Consider the following 22,268-nt stretch of genomic DNA (forward strand, 5'->3'; position numbering starts at 1 on the left):
TTAGATACTCTTTTTGCAGTTGGGCCCATTGTTGTTTATTGTTGGCTATGCGGGCCCAAGTTATCGCTGCTAACTTCTTAATTTCATGGTCCCATCTCAGGTTTGGTCTTCTTCTATGTCTCTTAATTCCTCGTGGGTACCATGTTGTAATTTTTGTGATCCATCTGTTGTCCGTCCTTCTTGCCAGGTGTCCTGCCCATTGCCACTTGAGGGATTTGATTCTGTGGATGATCTATTACCTGGGTCTTTTGTCGTATGTCCGTCTTAAGTGTCCAGGATTCTCATGCGTAGATCATGACTGGTAGTACCCATTGGTCAAATGTTTTTTTCTTTAGATACAGTGGAATTCTAGATTTTAATATGATTGAGTTTCTTCCATAAGTACTCCATGCTAACTTAATTATTCGGTTGATATCTGGTAGTAGAGATCCTAAACTGTGTATTAATTGTCCCAAATATATGTATTATTCTACTATTTCCAGTTTTGTGCTATTCATTTTAACGTCTTTTCTGTCTATTAGTTCGTTGTATATTACTTTAGTTTTTGCCAAATTCATTTTGATACCTACTTTATTGCTGGCTGTATTTAGTTCGTTAATTTGTGTTTGTAGTTCTTCAGGACTATTGGCAATTAGGACTATGTCATCAGCGAATCTTATAGATGGTTAAGATATTCTCCATCTATGTGGAGCTGTGATACGAAAAAAGTTTAGGTTTAAAGCAGCGTAGTTTGCTTAGTTTTAAAGCTAATAATTTCCAAACTATTAGTAATGCAAGTAAGCCACTTCGTGAGATCAAAGAGGTACATCTCCTTTTTCAACAGTTGGGATGATGAAGACCAGCTTTCATACCTTTCTATGTCCAGGAAGTTGAGGTGTGTTTGGTCGTTTCTCTTTAGCATTTTTCGCTAACCGGTCATTTGGAATTCTGTCCACATGGTCTCTCCACTCTCTTCTCCTGTTTCTTACCCATCTTAGTACGTCCTGTGTTTCACATATTTCTCTTATATCTTCACTTCTCTTCCGGTCGTATAAGGTATATCCTGTAATCGATCTAAGTCTCTAAGTAAAGAGTTACATGAGGACATTTGAACTGCAAAATATCTCAATTTTTTAAATTTTGTTAGTTAAGTCTCTTCGCGACGAGAAGGTTTTTGAAAAAACTCCAAAATCAATAGGTTCGCTAATTTATCTTCCTGAAAAAGTGCGATGCAATTAAACAACGTTACCGCCATCTCCTAATTTCCGAAACTTCTTCCCCCATCCGAACCAAAACAGGTATTAAAGGATTAAGTTCCGATTTACTTAACTGCAGATTAAAAGCAAAAGCTCTTTGCGAAGTTATCGTCTTTTGCAAACTCGAGAATTCTTGCGGGCAAATTAAGGCGGGATAAAAACGATTAAGAACTAGGCCTGATAAAAGGGTTTGTTTAAGAAGTTACCCGGGGGGGGATGAGGAAACTTGAAAACAAAGATGTTCCGTGAATTAACTGAGATGATCCAGTTCTTTTTTAACTCGCGTAACGCCGAAGGAACAAATGTTTAAGTTGTAATTGATGTTAAATATTGTAAAAACATTTTCTATATATTCAAATTTATATAAATAGATATACATTATCCGATTTTGTTAACCTATCTAAATCTTTCCTATATAAATTTAAAATACAATTTTTAAGTCAATGTCTAAACATTTTCTTTATTATGGTCTTTTAACGCTTCTTCTAAAAAGCTTATCATCTTGTTATTAGTGATCAACAAATGCAAAATCATGACCAAAACTTCCTTGCTCTTGGACTTATGCAGTTAATAAGTATCATTTTTAATAAGTATCAAGGTCTTGTATTTTTTAATAAATTTTAACTATGGATGACATTTATTACCTGGATGTTTTGTCGTATCCACTCTATTCTTTTACGGTCTCTCTTGGATATTCCCAGTGTATTTCGTTCCATTGAGCGTTGTGCGACCTGCAGTTTTCTTATGATGTCCAGCGACTTTAATATAATTTAGTTATAAATGTAAATATAATGGCAGGTAAAAATTAATTATTAAATATTTTTTATACCTAGTTTGCAAATTTATTATGTATGTATTTCATTTTTTTTATCTGATAATATTAATATGGTTATTAGATGAGGTAAGTTACTTCTCTCATCTATCAAACTTACTTTGGAACAGTACTACTGTACCAAAGAATATACATAAGTTTTACTTTATTATTAATAAAGAATATAAAACTAATATTTACTAGTACCACTGAATATACATAACTTTTTAAGTATTCCCTTTTTGCAATTTGAATTAAACTTTGTGTTTAGTTTCTGTGTGTTCATATTAAACGATAGTTACAACGTTTAATATTAATATTTGTCTTTAACACAACTTAACTGTGTTGCTAACAGATTTATTTACTCCCGTTTTAGCTGAAGATAAATACAAATTTTATATTTATGTTTAACATGTTTAATGTTTAGTTATTATAAAGTTTGTTATTCCATTATACATCTAGTATGGCGTATAAAACGGAAAACTTTGTATATTGCACAAGAAAGTTAATTAGAATTAATATATCTACTTGGAAATCTGGGGCTTATTAAATTACGTATTAACTCGAGCTAGTTTTGTATTTGTACAATATTCTGTCTAATCCTCTACGATTTAGAGTTGTAACAAGTTACCTACATTACGTAAACTTTATTAAATAACCCAACTTGCACAAAGTTAGATGCAGCAGTTCTGAGTTTGTTCAGCAGTTAATGCAACTTTGGATTTAACGAAAATCGTCTTCGAAAACTGTAATTATGAAAGTTTAGATGTTTAGGTTAAATTTCGAAAAATATTCTCCAGACAATTGGTTTATCATGGTTCGTGGGATGTTATTACAAACTTACAGTTTATGGACGTCATTTATTACCAAAGCTATTATAAAAATAAATTAGGTATCCTCAAGTTACTAAGACTAAGATATTTCTTAATGCAATTAACGCAATTATTGTGGTAAAATCTAACATTTGAATAACTACTACCCCCTGTATAAATTGTGTAGCTATGGATACGTATAAATTACTCAGGGTAAATGATATAAAAAATATTCAGAAATTATTATTTCAAGGAATTTATTACGAGTAGAAAAAATATTGTGCTGGATTGGGTTGGTTTCTATGTAATTTGACTAATAAATAAAGCTGTCTCTTTAGTTGTCACTTTTGAGTCAATATTTTTTAATTCTCTTTCGTGTCGATTGCTGATTGAATTGGAGCCAGAAATGGCTCAAAACGAAATAAGTAAATTACCAACAGATATTCAGGCTGAATAACTTATGCAAAGAAATAGAAACATTTTCAAAAATGGGAGCAATTAAAAAACGTGCGAGAATAGAACTTTTTAACCTATCCTCGCTGTTAAAGTATCATTTAATCTACCCTTGCGGTTAAAGTAAAATTTTATCTACTATTTTTGATAGATTTTTTGATTTTTGACAATTTTATTTTAACACTTGCTATGAAAAAAAAAAAGGTTTTTATGAAATAATTATTTTTTATTCTTATAATTTTCCTTAGATTCATATAGTCATAAGGCATTAATAAGAATAGATTACATTTTTGAAGTGACTATCGGTCTGGTTTTGTTTGGGAGTGTGACATTTGTTGGACACTGTGACCTTTCCAGGCGTATTGTGGTCATCTTCTAATCTCTAAGTTACATTATCCAATCCTATCCTTTTTGAAATGTCCAATAATCCAAAAAATCACACATTTCCCAGGCTGCCTCACTTACTCACAACATAAAATGTGCTCTGTTGTGTCTTCTTTCGATAGACAAAATCTGCATCATGACTTATTCGTTCGTCAATCCCATCAGCTGTATATAGTTCATATCAAATAAACTTTTAGTCAAATGATTAAACTTGACCGGTACAGCGTTACCCACTTTTACGTATTTTCTCTTAATCAAAATATTTTAAGAAACAAAAATAAATTAATTATAAATATATAAACAGTTATTATTTACATCAACAAAACTCACCTCCTTAACTAACTATTCTAATAAAGTTGCGATGACTTTTTTGATTTTTTTGACAATGTTCGATTGCAAGGTCAGCTAGTAAATTTTTTAAGCTTAAAGTAATCACAACACGATTCATTTAAACCAAAAACTCGTAATACAAAACTGAAGTGTCAAAACGAATGACAATGTCAGGAAATACATAAATAAATGTGGCAACTTGACATATTTTACAGCAGAGCTACCACCTGAATCTCCAGCGGGAAATTTAAATTCTAATTAGTTAGCCCGGCGCCGAATATTTCCATGCTTGGCAACAATGAATAACTTAAAAATCGCGCCCTCGATTACGTAACTAAAAGTTTAATTGGTATCGAATGTAGATACTTATTAAGCTTACAATGCCCTGTCAGATGACCCACTATAGCCTTGACATTCTTCCTGTCTTTGATAATCAGATCTGCCGTAAATGATCGCGAATGTTCTACTATGAACTTTTCCGCCTCTCTCAAAATTTTCTCTCTATTTCTCCACAATTTTTGAGAGTTGTTGGTTACTCACTGTTTTGTGGTCATTCTTGTAACTGATTTTGCAAGTCCTAGGCCTATGAATGCCACTGAGGAGCGATAATAACGATATTGACATTTATAACGATAATATTAAAATACAAAGTATTACAATATTGCTTGGAGAAAATTATAATTTAAACGAAAATGTTATATCTATATTTAATAGCCAGTTAATGGCTTATATTTCAGCATGCAATAAAAAACCGGAAAGATTGAACCTCGAATATCTCAAATATAATTAATAGGTGGAAATTATGCTGTCAAGCAACTAACAATTAATTATGCATCTGGCATTTTACTTTAATAAGAAAATAGAAGATATACCTATTTATATTAAGAACAGACGGAAAAAAAACTTGAGAAAATAAAGGTGTTAGTTAATAGTAAAATAATAAAAAACTTTAAAATCCCTTCCTGGTGATTTACATTTTTCACTAATTTACTAATAGTATTATAAATGACATATTTTAATATTTAAATATACTTCTTTGGCCCTTAGGGGGTAAGCGGGTAAAGCGGGTGTCTGGCTGAAGAAAAAACATATTATATTTCAGAAATTTGCCTAAGGTTTAGCCTGATCCTGTCGTGTTAAGCCACACCCAAAATTCCAAACACACGTGCTTTGATTAAGGCTTGATTAATAGGTTTGCAGAGCTTCAGCCTTTGCCATAAAATAGCGACCAATTTGTTACAAAACCATATAAATTATATATCACTGTAACCACCAAACTTCAATCTATTTCCGTATTGTAACGGAATTTTAAATTATGTCTTTATTTTCGAGATAATTTAGTCCAAACATAATGAATATTTTGTCGGTGTTTGACCATCAAAATCTTAAAAATAAAGATGTCTAAAAAAATGCTACAATACGGATCTAGTATAATCCTTTATCTTTAATTTCCTTCTTCATTTATGTAAAAATACCTAGCCAGTTTTACATAAAACGTTAAATGCCGAACGCTTATTTTGGACTACTGAAATGGACACTATTTTTATAGTGTTCTAGTTAATAAATATATCTAAAATCTACAATTTTCTGTCCCCTAAGTTGTAATAAGTAAAATTTCTAATTACAGCTGACCGAATTTAACTATTCTAATTACAACTGACGACAAAATTATTCATGGTAGTTTAGTCCTCAATCACGATGAAGTATTTATAGACCTAATGGACTTTTATTGATTTTCCAGCACTAAATTTATAATCTAACCGAATCAATGAAATAAACGATCCACCAACTGATACAACAAAGCACTTAAGTGCGCAATTAATTTTAAATTGCTTCGAGCAATCATTATCTTATATTGGTATATCGCCGTATTGTATTTTTTAAAGTTTTCAGAGCAATAAAGATATAACGTGGCTCATTAAAAATAAATTACCTATGTAAAATTATACTTTATTATACGGAATAACATACGCTGGACTAGTAATTTTCAAAGAAATTCAGTGTTAGTTTTATTATTAAATAAGCAGGTGGTATTTTCTAGCAAAAAGAACATAATTGTACGTAGAAATTATGTGTACAATTAAATATAATTCCTTAATTCTATACTTGATTTTTTCGCTGGCTGCTTTTATTAGTTATTAGAATTAATATGTTTTTAGTTATTAGTGTCTGAACATTTTCTTTTTTGTTTTTAGGTAAGCCGAGTTCAGAAAACGTTTTCTGAAGACGTAGTCCATAGTTGTTCGGTTTTAATTTTTGCACCAGGTAAGTTAATATATTGTTTGTATTTCAGCAACAAAACTTTAAAAATTGAAGGGTCCAGGGAAGAAACATGATAAGCTTCAATTATTTTAGGGTTTTACAATGCTATAGCAGGTCTAACTGCCCCTACAAAATGTATAAACTCTGCAGGGTAATAAGCTGTTAAATCCTATGACATATGCTTAAAAAATATACGATACAGGGAAATAACCTGATAACCACCAGCCATCCAGGATACTCCTGTAAGATTAGTAAAATGGCGCTTATCATGTTTTCCTCTGGACCCTTCAATTTAAATGTTAGATTCTAATTGTTGTAGTGTTATGTCTTTTGCGTTGTAGACATACTCAACCAAATATCATCCTATTTGGTAACGGGGGGATGACTCGGTCAAAGTTACTTGGACCAAGTACACTTGGATGCTGCAATATAACTGTACTTATAATAATGCTGCGCGCGCCTCACTGATACGCTGTATCAAAGTAAATAGGTTGGAGTGGAACTCTGTAACTAAATTGCAATCGGTAGCGATGAAGAATGCTATCGCTTGCTCTTTAGTTTGTCGGCCAAGGTCAGTATTCTTCATCGCTACTGATTGTTATTTAGTTACAGAGTTTCACCCCTGCCTTCCAACGTGGATACTACGAAGCCGTCCAACTTGACTTTGATAAAACTATATACATATAACTAAATATATTCAGCCTAATCTCTAAAAAGTGAAGCTCAAATAGTAAAAGAAAGTAAAGTAAAGATTTCAGTTAATGTCTCCTTTTTGATGCCAGGGCTAATCTGGACGGGACCTACTTTGTTGACGCGGAATCCGAACCGCGGTCCTCGGCCATATCATGGTCAATGGCCTACCGACTTGGCAAGTGTCTAAATCGACTCTTACTCACGAGATATCCGATTTTTGGACAACAGCACGATACAGAATTTCGAACCGGTCACCCGTCCATCCACTAGTATCGCCTTACGTCGCTTAACTTCGGTGTTCTAATGGGAACCGGTGTTTTAACGTAGCTGGGCCGTTGCCCAAACAGTGAAAGAGAAATATGAAATTCTGCATAAGTCTATTTCACCCGGATATTAATTTAATTGCGCATGCCTTACCAGAAGAAGTTTTCATTGGTCGGTGTTTTTAAAGGGAAGTGGTTGACTGACATTTCACCTAATCTTCAATTTTATTTATATTTTTATTATTTATAACACATCATCATGGAGTTGGAAAAGTATCAAAAAATAGTTGGAAACAATAAACTAAACAAAATCACTCTTTTACGCGTACAAATAAAAAGTAATCCAAACAGAACTAAAACAACAATCAATCGGAGTTTGGCGCAATCGCAGTTCAATCGATATCCGGGTGAAATAGATATATGCAGCATTAATATGGAGCTGAGTTATGCTGCTTTTATTTACGGCACGGAAATGGCACACGGGGTTAAATAGGGAACACTGAGTATATTTAGTTAAATGTATATGGATAAAACGGCTGATACCATACAAACAGCGTAAAAATGAGACGCGCGCAAGGTATACTCACAAGGGATACTTTATAATGGCAGCATCCGGTAGACTTGGTCCAGGTACATTTTAACCGTGTCAACCCAGCTTAAGTTGTAAAATTCATCATTATCTAGTGATGATACAAAAAAGACTAGAATTTAAAAAAAATCCTTGGTGTGCTGTTTGTTAAATTTACAATCGATGATTAGGTTTAACATTTTAGTCATGTTTTTAAATATCTAATTTGACATAAATACTAAATACAATATACCTAACTAGTTACATAAACCAGACACACCTTAAATGCATTATTTATAGCCGAACTAGACCAAGTAAGAATGACAATTGGTTGTTAATTGTAGAAATTGTAGAAAATGTCTAGAATGTTTTACAAAGCACAGCAAAACAATTTTAATTTTTAATCTACAACCAACAAGAGTTACATTGCTGACGAGTACGACTGTAGTTAATTGCGTATAAATCTCTTTTTTAACGTTAAACAAGCAATAAAAAGGCAAATATACGTTTCGAAATTATTCTCAGGGCAATGTTATTAAACCATTGACTGCAAGCCGAGAAATTTTATATAAAACACTATCATTTATATGAAATACTGTCGTGGCCGGATAAAAATCTCGACTGGAAATAAAATGCGCAGTAAATTCGTATTACAAAATGGCCCCGTCTGGGTGCAATTGACAAGAAAATGAATTAGAGAGATGGAAAGAATTCCATGCTGAAAGAGAGGGTCCAGACTTAATAAGCAGTTTTCGTTACGGCACGTTAAGTTCAGACATTTTTACATGACTTGTACTTTATTATCAAAATATAAGTAATATTAATGTAGTAATTTATCTTCCAGGTCGGGGGTTTCATTTAAATAGTGATATTATACAGGGTCCGGCAATAGTGCGTCGGGCATCTGTAGCTCCTAAAATAGAAAACTTGAGAATTTTGTTTAAGTGCAAACCTAAAGTATGTACCAGGATGTATTTCAGGAAAATATATTAACTTCTATAGGGTGGCTCAAAAAAGTGTGAGTGGACCTGGATGATTTTTCTTAAATGGAACACCCTGTATATTATTGCATTTTGGGTTTTCTCTCAGATCACTTTACATAACCCTGAAAGATATGAATAAATATATTTCGATAGTTTCAGAGATATTAAAAAATAAATCAAAAATATATATTTATCAGCCCTTCTTAAAAAATTATTAAAAATACAAGAACTGTTCTGAAATCAAAACTATATTAAGTATTTACTTTAGATGGTCTGTTCTTACTTTGCAATAAATATGGAAATCGTAAATTATACAGGATGTTCAAAATTCTACGCCAAACTTTCTAAAATATAAAATAATTTTTCTTCGTTTTATTAAATGGAACACCCGGTATATTATTTTTCAGTCGACGGAGAATTAAATAATGAACATTTGTTGTATTCAGAGTATTTCAAAATTTTTAACGGTTTCGCAGATATTTGCGGTTTTATAATTCATATGGTGTATGAAGGTACCCGGTGGCGTAGAGGTACAGGCTCTCTTCTACCAATCTGAAGGTAGTGGGTTCGAATCCCACACCTGGCATTGCATCAGCCAACTATTTTTATTAAAATAAAAATAGTTTGGGTACCTAGGTCGACTCAGCCTCAAATGAGTACTTGGGATTCACAATCCTGAGGTAATAATAAGCGGTTGAAGCGTAGTGCTAGTCACATTACCTTCCTTCTATACCGAACGGCTCTAGTATGGCAAGCTGTACCTTGCTACTCCCAAGGCGTTAAACGCTATATACGGGAGCTATTATAATTATATTAATTCATATGGCATTTTCCACAGTAAATTTTTATCAAAGTCACTCAATGATTTTTCTTTCGTATTTTACCATTGAAAGCACCATATGAAATAATACTGCGTGTATCTGCGAAATCGTTAAGCACAATTAAAAGCTAAAAATTTTGAAATACTCTAAATACAAAAAATGTTCATTTTTAACTCTCTATCTAATAAAAAAAATAATATACCATTAAAAAACCAAAAAAAAAAGTTTGGCGTAGAATATTGAACATCCTGTATGATTTACGATTACCATATTTATAGCAAAGTAAGAACAGACCATGTAAAGTACATACCTAATGTAGTTTTGATTTCAGAACAGTTCTTGTATTTTTAATAATTTTTTTAAGAAGGGCTGAAAAATATATTTTTGATTTATTTTTTAATTACCTCTGAAACTATCGAAATATATGTATTCTTATTTTAGGGTTATGTAAAGTGATCTGAAATGAAACCAAAAAGGCAATGATACACAGGGTGTTCCATTTAAAAAAAATCATCCAGGCCCACTCACACTTTTTTGAGCCACAATGAACTTATTTTCATTTCAAAAATACGTAGTAGTTCTACGTCCGCGGAATATTGGGTCACCCTCTATAAACACCACTTGTATCCAACCGATATTTTCTTGTATTATATACATTAAAACTCTATTTAAAAAAAAAGTCGTCTTCTAGTATAATATATGAAGCGTGTAACTAACCATTAGAAAATATCTATACCGCACGGTATTTACATACACCTAATAACTATATACCTATTCGATAAATTTTTTAAACTTTATTTTACAACACGTAATTTTCATTAATTATATAACTGTACACTCTTTGTCTTAATTTTACATTGTCGATACATATACGAGGAAACATAAAATTAAAGTAATTTGCTACTAGTCAGGTTGGTTATTGAAATTCCGTTCTGTATTGTGAGCCTGCCAGTTATCCATTAGAAATAATCATAGTTGTTGCTGGTCTCAGTTGTCGAAAAAATTGATACTTCTGGGTTCGTTGTAACTTCAACCGAGAGGAAAACCTTTTAGAGATTATTGGTCGTTTTTAAAATACATTCGAAATAGCAATTTGTAAGATTGAATTTATGAGATTCTCTATATCGAATAGAAAACTTATTTCTTAAATTACAAACTGGTTCTCGAAAGGGATAATACATAGAGTAATTTTCAATCTTAATAGACATCTGTTGAAAAGCAATCTTTCTTTTTAATAGGACTTTTTCTCGACAAGACACATCATTTTGATACATTATCATCACTGTCTAATATCAAAACGTGTTTTGTTTTTTACCTCTATCTATGTCGATGTACAAGACACGTGGTAATATGTAGTAATCTGAAGAACATCCATTAGTAATTTGAATATATTTTCTTTTCTGCAAATTGTATATTTTAAATAATATTATCAAATATAGATGTAATTTTTTAAAAAGAAAATAATCTTATTATGATTAGAAAAGTTTTAAGTTCATATTAAGTCCATAAAAGATATCACTTTCTCGTTAAATTTGACAGTTAGTAACTATAGCTCATTGACAGTATGACACTGTCTCTTAGAAAGGCACAGCCATTTTACTTAATACTACACAACATTTTTAAACCAGACTCACCTCACTTTAGCCTCAGAATGCTCATTCCTTTTTACAGTCATTCTCTTCTTCATGTGCTTTCTCCTCATCGGAGGTTGGCGACCATCAACTGAAATTCCTCTCTGGCTGAAAAGGATAATTGTACTGGCTTCTCCTATTATCAAACCACTGTCGTAAATTCCGCATCCAGAAAAATGGTTTAGGTACGCATCTCGTCGTCCTTCGATCTTTCCCTCAATTTTACGGTCCAGTCCAAGAAATAAATCGAATCCTAAAAATGAGCCACTTTTAAAAAGGAAGACTGAGCACCTGATCAGAAGCCAAATTAATAACGAGACAGGAAGGATACGCTACCATTTATGAAGACATTCCACTAAGCAATCCAACATTGACATCGTATTACATTCGCATGGTTTGTCTTTAATTATTGTCATATTATATTGTCACTCCACTATTTAGAACAGTTGCTATTTTCACGAGCCAATATTATACCCTCACAACTCGCGCTTCATCAACTTAGTGCAATATCTTCAAAACTGGCTTCGTATCAATCAAGAAATCAAATATATAGAAAAAGAACGTTGTCTGGATATACAGGGTGGTCCGAACTGTATTCCGGAAACTTCGGCAGCATATTCTGTAGATAAAAATAAGACAAAAAATTCGTATAAATGTATGTACTAAAATGCTTAGTTTCGGAGATACAGGGTGTAGAAGTTTCATTTTTATTTCTATTTTTTCCAAACAATTTATGAAGTAACGTCAAAATTTGGATGAAAATTGGTGTTTTGACATGAGAAATTTGATTTCCATGTCAATATGACTCCTACTTGTAGAGCGCGCCACCTACATATTTTTTAACTGGTTTGAAGAGTAATAACTTTTCGTCCGTACCTGTATAAAACTAGAGAGTTAAAAAATATACATTTACGACGTTTTTTACGTAAAAAAGTTCTCTTGGTAAAAATCGCTACGAGTAATGGTTCTTGAGATATTTGGAATCGAAATTACCGATACCTGTCATAACTGACATAATTAAACATGTTGACTAAATAGTTATTAAACTGAAATCATAAATTTGAAATCTTTTTGTGCCTAAAGTTCAACAGAAATTGTTTAATCATCATTTTTCGCAGGAAAATTTATGATTAATTTAAAAAAATAAAGAAATATTATGTCAGCCAAATAGCAATACTCAACGTGTGCTTATTTTTTGGCAATAATGACATGTATTGACTATTTCCATTCTAAATATCTTAAGAACGGTTGATCGTAGCGATTTTTACCAAGAGATATTTTTTACGTAAAAAGTAATAAAAATGTATATTCAATAAAAAAAATCAAAATTTCTCGTGTCACAAAACTTCCGGACATCAATTTTCATCCAAATATTGGCATTACTTCAATGAAACTTCTATATACCCTATATCTCCAAAACTAAGCATTTTAGGACATACATTTATACGAACTTTTTTACTTGTTTTTATCTGCAGAATACGCTGCGGAAGTTTCCGGAATACAATTCGGACCACCCTGTATACTAGCCTTAATACTAAGACTTGAGAGCAAAGTCTACTACTGCGTCCGACAAACTACAAAGGTGCTATTATATACAACCACAGGGTAGCAAGTCTCAACAAATTTTACACTCGAGGGCGCCTCTTTTAATATGACAATAAAATCACTCAGTAATAATAAAATTAACACCTTGACAACAAAAAAAAAGATGAGAATGCATCCTGATCTTCATTGTCGAACATAAAACGAAGACTCTTTATTGTATAAGAGGGAGACAACGAAAATAGAGGAAAGAAAATGAATTGCTCCAAAAAAAACCTATATGGGTATTTCGTCACTGAAAGAAAATCTACAAAATAAAATAGTTATTTTTTGTAAACACTGCTGGCGTTACAACGAAGACTAATTGTCAGCAGTTAAGTTTACTGATAAACAAATTTGCCTAATGAACAAAAAAATGCTTAACGTTTCGGAAAGTTTATCTCTTTCCGTCGTCGGAAGCAAAAAATACAAAGAATAAAGAACAAAAATATATTTAAAATATTTAAGTAAATGCAACTATTCGAGAACAGATTTTTTTAGTTTTTTTTAAACAGATACGTCTACAAAAACCTTTCCGAAAAGACAAGCTTTTTTTTGTTCGTTAGGCAAATTTGTTTATCAGTAAACTTAACTGCTGACAATTAGTCTCCGTTGGATTAACGCGGAGAGTTTACAATAAATAACTATTTTATTTTGTAGATTTTCTTGCACTGGCAAAATACAGGCAAAAATAGTATTTTTTTTGAGAGATGAATTCGCCACATAGGTATAGACATTTTTCAAAATGAATTTTTTCCACCGCTTCACCTTAGTGATGTCCAAATGCAAGACATAGACCAAGACTCCCTTAAAGGTGACCTACCCGCAACGATTTGATCTACATGCCAGATCGCACAGTTCTTCAGATCTTAAGACCAAATCGATAACGACACGTTCAGATTTTGTAATAGATAATTTCGTCGGTCTAGTACAGTTCCCGCCAAATCTGTGGCCTATGCAGTAAAAAATGTTCAGCATGTTTAAATATCGCAGATCTCATCTTTCTTTATTGAAACCACCACTGCACGTTGAGATTTGGACTCAAGCGAAGAATTGTACAGTTCAAATATCTCAGATATCGTTGCGTGAAGGATCCTTTTATAAACTTTTTTAGCCTTGGCCTTGGCCTTGCAAGTTTTGTTTTTTTTGTGCAAGAACAAGATCTAAAACTAGTCTTGGTCATCTACTTCACCTTCGCAATAGGGCCGGGGAACGTAAATAATGCTAGATCGCAATCGCAAGAATCTTCCATGTTTGGCCTTGGTCTATCGGAAGTCTTGCACTAGTCGGTCTTGGACTTGATCTTGCAGATCAATCTCTAGGCCTTGGTCTTGTACAAACTTTGGCTTTTTCTGCTTTCATAAAGATCTAAACTAGTCTCACTCATCACGACTTCAACTTCACAATAGGGCTGGAGATCAATGGATCTGGTCTCTCAAATGAGTTATAAAACACCATGTAACACCAAAGGCACTTAAGAAGTGTATAAAATAATGAAGAAGCGCTTCTACCCAAGGAAGAAGTAATGCAAGGCTAGTATGTGATGTAGTTCTTTCGGAACGCAACCCCTTTTATTATACCAATCATACAGATATCAGATACAAATCAGATTATTCAAACCTAGGAGCTATCTTCTTCTTCTTGAGAGGTGCCTCTTCTCAGCGAAGATTGGCGATAACTACAGTGAATTCATCTCGTCTTTCTGCTGTTCTGACGAGTGTTTGAACATTCATTCCTGTCCAATCCCTTATATTTGTCATCCACGACATTTGTCTTCTGCATGGACCTCGCTTCCGCTCAATTTCGCCTTTGTCGTTCCTGAGAATATGACCAAAGTATATGCTCATTTTCGATGTAACACGGAGTTATTTGACATGTGCTTCGTCCAAGATATCTTCAACATCCGAGGAAATAACCACATTTCAAAAGCTACCATCAACCTCTCGATCTTCCTCTAGGAAATATTAATAATAGTAACTCCAAAGTAAAGTAAAGATTTCAGTTAACGTCTCCTTTTTGCTGCCTTATGTTTAGCTAAACGTGCGTCTGGAGTTTAAATAGGTATTTTAGTGTATTGTTTTGGTAGACTTGTATGACTTTTCACTGACTAATTATTATTATAATAGCCCCTAGAGTTACTTGAACAAAATTAACGCGCTAAATTTCATTAAACGAGATCGAAAGCGAGAAAAATAGCTTCATCAAGTGGCAGCCAGCAGCCAATTAAACAAGCCAGTTAAAATATTTACCGCGTCCGAGTCCAAACATTCGCGTCGGTCGACGTGAGGGAGTTTATTTCCCATTGTACGGGGCCGTGCTGGACCTTTCTCGACCTGTTTGCCGCTTGTTCACCATTAAGGCAGTCGCTCTCGAAGTAAGAGCACGGCCGAGAAAGAGAGAAAGAGCATAACAGGTGTCAAATTGTCCTGTTGCGACGACCTTTTAGGGTCGCTACTTTGCATTAATTAACTTTGCTTTTTCTTTCTTTATGCGACGACCGCGCGCTATTTTATGTACGATGTCCTTCTTTATCCGACGATCTGGTATCGTTAAGGGTTAACATAAATGTAGGTTGTAATTATTTAGGTTGTGATATTATCTACACTATTTCCCATTCATAATGTAAGATTATGTTTCTTGGCAATTTTTAAGCAAATAAAAGATCCTCGGCGACCTTGGTTTAGTAACTATAGTGTTAGTTACAATAATTGTAACGTTGACTTTCGAGTTTAAGTTAAATTTTATCATTTAAATTTCTACATTATTATAGATTTTTGAATAGTAAACTCGAAAGAAGCCGCGTTAAACACTAGATCCTAGACGATCATAGACGATCACAGATTGCACCTGATAGAGATTGATAAACCCGTAATACAGCAAAACATATTTATTCGTCATCCTCTTCTTTTTCTTGTCTTCTTAACAGAGAGGTATGGTGGCAACAAAAACGGATTTAAAATAGTGATGGGCAGCCTTTCTTACTAATTCCTTCCAATATGTCGGTGTTTACAATTTAGAATAGCCGCTATGCTTATTTGATTTGACTAAACGCATACTCTTCATAATTCTTGCAACAGAAGAATCCATTGGTCAACCAAACACGTCAGCAGCGTACCATAAGAAATCTTCTTACTCAGTATGTTCAGGTGAGAAGATCAAAAGGTATCTGTTTAGTGAAGATTTCACTGTACACTCTGGATAAAACATTCAAAAACAAGGCACATTACTTGTGACTGCGAAGCACTATTAGACCACAGAAGATAGATGATATATGTACAACAACGTGTGGCTAGGTCCAGACATTTTTAATCGCCACTCTGTAAAAATGACTGATACTGTGCATACATAATATATGTATCAGTGTATCATTTTCATTAGGTATACCGGGTGCGTCTCAAATGTGGCTCACCCTTATATCTTTTTTACTTATTCAGTTAAAAAAACGAAATTTTGTATTTTAGTATATGACATAAATTAGGACTGATTGACGTATTCAATTGTTTTCGGTCACTTCCTGTTTCACCGGAAATGACTACAACTTTTGATTTTTAAATGGCAGCCTCGGTATTTTTTTACTTTATTCGATAGAAAATGAGAATTTGAATAGAATGATATATCACATGTCAACTTTTGACATTTGCGCCTATGGTTTATTTGAAATTATAACATGGCGGGTCATAACAAAAATTTGACTGAAATACCCAATGTGTGGTATCAAATTATTCGTAAAATATGCTTTGTCCAGATATTCTGATGAGCCACCCTCGTTCCATTTGAAAAAAAAATAGATATGATTAAAAATACGATTTGGGCATCTCGAGGGGTGTCTCGCTATTGGAATTACATGTACATTTTCTTGGCAGTCGCTGGCAGTTATTGGCAGTCTTATGGCAGTCGCCTTTAATAATTACATGGCAGTCATAGGCAGTCTTCTTCATAGTCATTGGCAGTCGCTTAGCAGTGGAAGGATATTTTGGCAGTACGTGTACATTTTTTACCCGAGTGAGACACCCCTCGGGGCATCTTTTAACCGGTTAGGATATGACACTAAAAACATTACACTATCAAATCTATTTTTCCAAGGCTCCTTGATTAAAAATTAGTTTTTTTAACATAGCTATAGTATACTCTAGATTGAAATTTAAAATACGAATTTTTATTAAGCGAAAATGTCAAAAGTTGACATATGATACATATGCTATTCTATCCATAATGTCATTTTCTATCGAATAAACTAAAAAAATACCTAGGGTGCCATTTAAAAATAAAAATTGTAGTCATTTCCGGTAAAACAGGAAATGGCTAAAAACAATTGAATACGTCAATCAATCCTAATTTATGTCATATAGTAAAAAAATGTTGAATTTCAACACTTATTAATGAATGTTCGACCTATAATGTTCCACAAAATCGGAAAACCCACTAATGGTATAATCAGAGATTCGTCCATATCAAAGACGACAGGAAAAACAAAAGGGCGCTGCCGCGATTGACATTTGCCCGTCAGAGCCGTCTGCGACGATGAATCAAAACCGTACAAAGACGATTTATAGGGAAATATTGAATATCCTGTGCGAATGTGTGTCCGTGTGTACATGTACTCTCTCGCAGGTATGTTTAATAAATGGACAAGGACCCGATGTCCAGCGCATTCGTACGAAGCCGATTGTTTATTGATGGCTGATCGAAATTAAATGTTATGGGAAATTGTGTGTTTTATAATGGACGAGGATGGGCCAGAGCTCGTAAGTCAACGTTATCGATGACGGGAGGAAAATTGAATTAGAACGTATTCCAGTATGCGAACGGCGGGGTTGGAGTTCCTGGAAAATATTTCTCGGTTTTCTTTTTATTTTTAATTTCTGTTTTCGGACAAAAAACTATAATTGAAAAGTGTTTTATTTAGAAACCAAAACACGATAGTATAAGAGGTACTTATGTATGTAAAAAAATTGTTGAAATATTTTAAGATTTGAAGATCACACTCTATGTTGTACCGGGTGCGTCTCAAATGTGGCTCACTCCTATAACTTTTTTATTTTTTTCAGATAACAAAACGAAATTTGGTATTTTAGTATATGACGTAAATTAAGATAGCTTGACGTATTCAATTTTTTTTGGTCACTTCCTGTTTCACCGGAAATGACTACAACTTTTGATTTTTAAATTACACCCCCCGTATTTTTTTACTTTATTCGATAGAAAATGAGACTCTCAATAGAATGACATATCATATGTCAACTTCTGACATTTTCGCATATGGTTTATTTTTTGAAATTATAACATGCGGTTCATATTGACAATTTGACTCGAAATACCAAGTGTGTGGTACCAAATTATTCGTAGAAAAATGCGTTTTCTAAATATGCTAATGAGCCACCCTTGTTCCATTTCAAAAAATTAAGATATGATTAAAAATACGATTTGGGCATCTTTTAATCTGCCAGGACAAGACACAAAAACATTAGATGATCAAATCTATTTTTCTAAGGCTCCTTGATTAAAAAATAGTGTTTTTAACGCCACTTAAGGTAATGACACTAGATTGAAATTTAAAATACCTTTTATTTTTAAGCGAACATGTCAAAAGTTGACTTATCATATGTCGTTCTATTCAGAGTGTCATTTTCTATAGATTAAAGTAAAAATATACCGAGGGTGCCATTTAAAAATCAAGAGTTGTAGTAATTTCCGGCGAAACAGAAGGTGATCAAAAACAATTGAATACGTCAATCAACCCTAATTTATGTCATATACTAATTTACCAAGTCTCGTTTTGTTATCTGAAAGAATAAAAAAGTTATATTGGTGAGCCACTTTTGAAGCCTATACCAAATCTTTAATTTTGTCATCTGAAAAATTTATTAACAGTTTACGATGTATTATTTGAAATAGTAGAAAAATATTTAATATAGTTTTGGCTCACCCTATCCTATATGTACCAAGAAGCAATGCTTATTTTACTCTAAATAAAAAATGTCTATACCTTATTATTTTTTTTGCTCTAAAAAGTTAAAAAACCGCTCTTCACTTCTATAAAATTTAGTATAAAAATGGTTAAATTTCAAAAACCATTCAGTATAATGATTATTTCTTAGTCTTGCATTTCAGTGGCGATATAATCTGTTGTTAGCATAGGTTATTTTGTGCTAATATTTTCTAAAAATATAGTAAGTGAATTCAAATTTCCAACAGGCAATCAGTTATCCAGCTTTTTTATATTAATATTACATCATTTCAATACAAAACTGTAGTGGCATAATTCCAACTGAAAAATACCCCTATTCGTTGAACGACCTCTTCAAACGAATTGCAATCACGGTGGTGGCAGTGGCGTGCAAAAAATAAATACCCGCAGCTTTAATTAAACTATTTATTTATATCCCCAATTTAGTCTGTTCATTATATTATAATTTATAGCGAGTATTTAGCAATGAAATTAATGTTGTGGAATGAGCTATAGGCTAAAATTTATGGATCCGGGCAAAATCTCATTAAGAATGAAGTTGTTGGGTTTGTTTTGGGGGTTCGTAGAGGAGAAGGTGGGGGCTAGTCCGTCGAATATGGGGTGGGCTTCACACCAGAGGCGCAACAAATTATTGTTTTAATAATAGCTTATTAAATAACTAGTAATGAATTATTGCTGTAAGTATAGTTAAGCTAAGTGGGGTATCTGAAATTACCCCTCAAAATAGAGAGTATATCAAAGGTAAAGTTATATCATGACAAAGGTCTAGGAAGATAGTAGGTATACAAGGATTTGGCAAATCGATTGTAACTCTATCTTGACTATAAGTCTCAGCTTTTTTAATAACATTTTGGTATTTTTTGATAATGATGAAAAATCTGGATTTATGTCTACCCCATATTAAATAATACTTTATATAACTAATATTTTTTAAATTTTAGAAAACATATTTGATTTTTTTTTGGGTCATTCTAGGAAACATCATATTAGATTACAGTTGAAAGTTGGAACCTTTGGTGTTACAACAGCAAAATAAAACACTAATTCACCATAATACACTTTACTTTTGCACTGGACGCATGTTTTGCTAACCATGTTTCCATCATCAGCAGATGATTAAAACTAAACTAATATCTACAAATAGAGCGTTTATAAAAGCGCTTAGTTGCTACCGATTAGGCGTGGAAAAACAAGCCAAGCGAGTCAAACTCAACCAAGCGTAACAATTCATTACCGAAACAAAAGCAATAGGCACTAAAATAAAAATAGGACCCCACTGAAATCTGGCTGTGTATTTTTCAAACCCCCACCTTCTATAATTATAAGGTTAATCTATACTAATATAAAATCCTTAAATGACTGACTCACTGATGAATCACGATCCTGCTCGAGATTTGATAAGAAGGGATTTTTCGAAATTCCAGTTCCAAGGGGGTGAAACCAGCCCTCAAATATTACAATATTTTTTATTTAAAAAACGGCCAAGTTTCCGAAAAAACGCTTAAACACGTATATTTTATTTTGTTTTTTTACATATTTTAATTTTTTTTAAAAATGTATGCAGGGTGTTTCGAAAAATCCTGGTCATTGATTAATCACGATCCTGCTTAAAGCGCTTGACGTAAAAAGCTGATTTTTGGAAAACGGATTGACTTTAGGGTGTAGAGGTTCGATAAGAAGGGATTTTTCGAAACTCGAATTCTAAGGGGGTGAAACCACCGCTCAAATATTAGAATATTTTTTATTTAAAAACCGGTGAGTTTTTCGGAAAACTCTTAACACGTATATTTTATTTTGTTGTTTTACATATTTTAAGATTTTTTAAAAATGTATACAGGGTGTTTCATAAAATATGACCATTGAGTAACCACGATTCAGGGTGTAGAGGTTCGATAAGCTGCTTACATAAGTGTGAGAAAATTTTATCCAGTTTGTATGTTAATGGAAATTCTTGCTTTGCTTTATCATCACCATTACAAATGATTAAGACGACGCGAACGAAGTCGCTGGTACACGCTAGTGGGTAAATACCAACCCCCAGCTGTAATGTTTGAAGACTTTTTGTGCCGCTACTGACTAATAGAATTTCCACCCTCAATGTTATGCAATCGATATGGAAATTTGAATGCTTCGAATTGTACGCCAAAGAATCTGGTATTATAGCAAAGTCTCCGACTTCGCTCTTACTATCTCCATCTCTCTCCCTCACACACACACACATACACGTTCTCTAACGCTTCGCGGCTTCTCCAAATAAAACTTTAATGAAATTTCCGTGTTATTTAATTAAATTGTGCCTGTTTTGCATATTCTAATGCCTTTCTTGGATTTATATTGTGTGTGTATGGGTGTGCAGTGCATTACAAAGAAAAGAATCTTCAACTTTGTTGAATAACCCAGTTAGGTGGTATGAACGGCAACACCAATTAAAACACTTTATTTTTTAAAAACACTATTATTTCACCAATGAACTAATAGGCTTTTATCAAATAAAGTGTATCCAATGAGTCTGGGAAGATTTCAACAGAAGACATCCAAAAACACAATTTATCTTTGACTTTTTAAATGACAGAGACAACGTCGCTGTCATGTGTGACAAAATACCCAGATATTTTTCTAGAACTCTAGTATTGTAAACTAAGTAAGTTTAGGACTTCTAGTAAAAGTGTTCTTCTCAAAACAAAAATATTTTCAATTGTTAACAGATAAAATTTTATTTAAAAAACAGTATATGTATATGCCACTTCATGCAATTTATATTTAAAATTTAAAAAGTCAATTTTATATCTACCCTATTAAATATTTAATGAGGTACATATATCAAGCTTTTTATTGGAAACATTTAAATTAGTTTTGCCCTAATAAATATATTAAATTTAATATTATAAAAAATAATGAATAAATTATCAGTAAATACAATTTGCATGCATTCATTTTAAACGACTCTGCGTCGAATCGAGATTAAATGCAAAATTGCTGATTTTTAAGATAACTCTAATTTAAATATTTATGGAAATACAATATGAAAACGGAAAAATACGAATAATTTATGGGACAATATTATTGCACGTTCGGAGTATAAATTTTAATGTTAAAAGCTTTTTATTTTTCTTGTTATTTCGAATTGTCAGGAAGAATTTTAATATTTGGAAAAATATTCACCACCTAAATATTTTTGATGGCTTAAATCAAAATAAAAGTCGTAATTATTGGTAATGTAACACTTTTTTCGACAATTGAAATAAATTTTAAGTGCTTGTGCTAAGTCTTTTAAATTTAATTCTGATAATCTGCATTCTTTTCTTGAAGTTATTAGCGGCACTTTTGAGCAGCCTGTAACGTCGTTGTGGATAAAGCAAGAATATTAATTTTCACTACACTTGAAGACATACTATGGCTAGCTAGGTTACTAAAATATCTAGTAATTATACCTCATAGTTTATGAATTATCGATTGTCAAATTTCTTTAATTT

At 32.7% G+C, this 22,268-nt stretch overlaps 1 protein-coding gene across 5 annotated transcripts in view; it reads left to right on the plus strand.

Moving 5' to 3' along the window:
• Positions 1–22,268, plus strand: part of LOC115876227 (TOX high mobility group box family member 3-like) — a 348,643-nt gene that overhangs the window by 208,139 nt on the left and 118,236 nt on the right. Inside the window, exon 3 of one of the 5 annotated variants that reach the window (XM_030891931.1) lies at positions 6,221–6,290. The exons of the other annotated variants lie outside the window; for them this stretch is intronic. The gene's annotated coding sequence lies outside the window, so the exon portion shown is untranslated. The remainder of the gene's footprint in view (positions 1–6,220; positions 6,291–22,268) is intronic. 5 annotated transcript variants of the gene reach the window in all.

Source organism: Sitophilus oryzae, unplaced genomic scaffold (genome assembly GCF_002938485.1).
Source record: "Sitophilus oryzae breed Bouriz unplaced genomic scaffold, Soryzae_2.0 scaffold_1429_pilon_pilon, whole genome shotgun sequence".
Lineage (NCBI taxonomy): Eukaryota > Metazoa > Arthropoda > Insecta > Coleoptera > Curculionidae > Sitophilus > Sitophilus oryzae.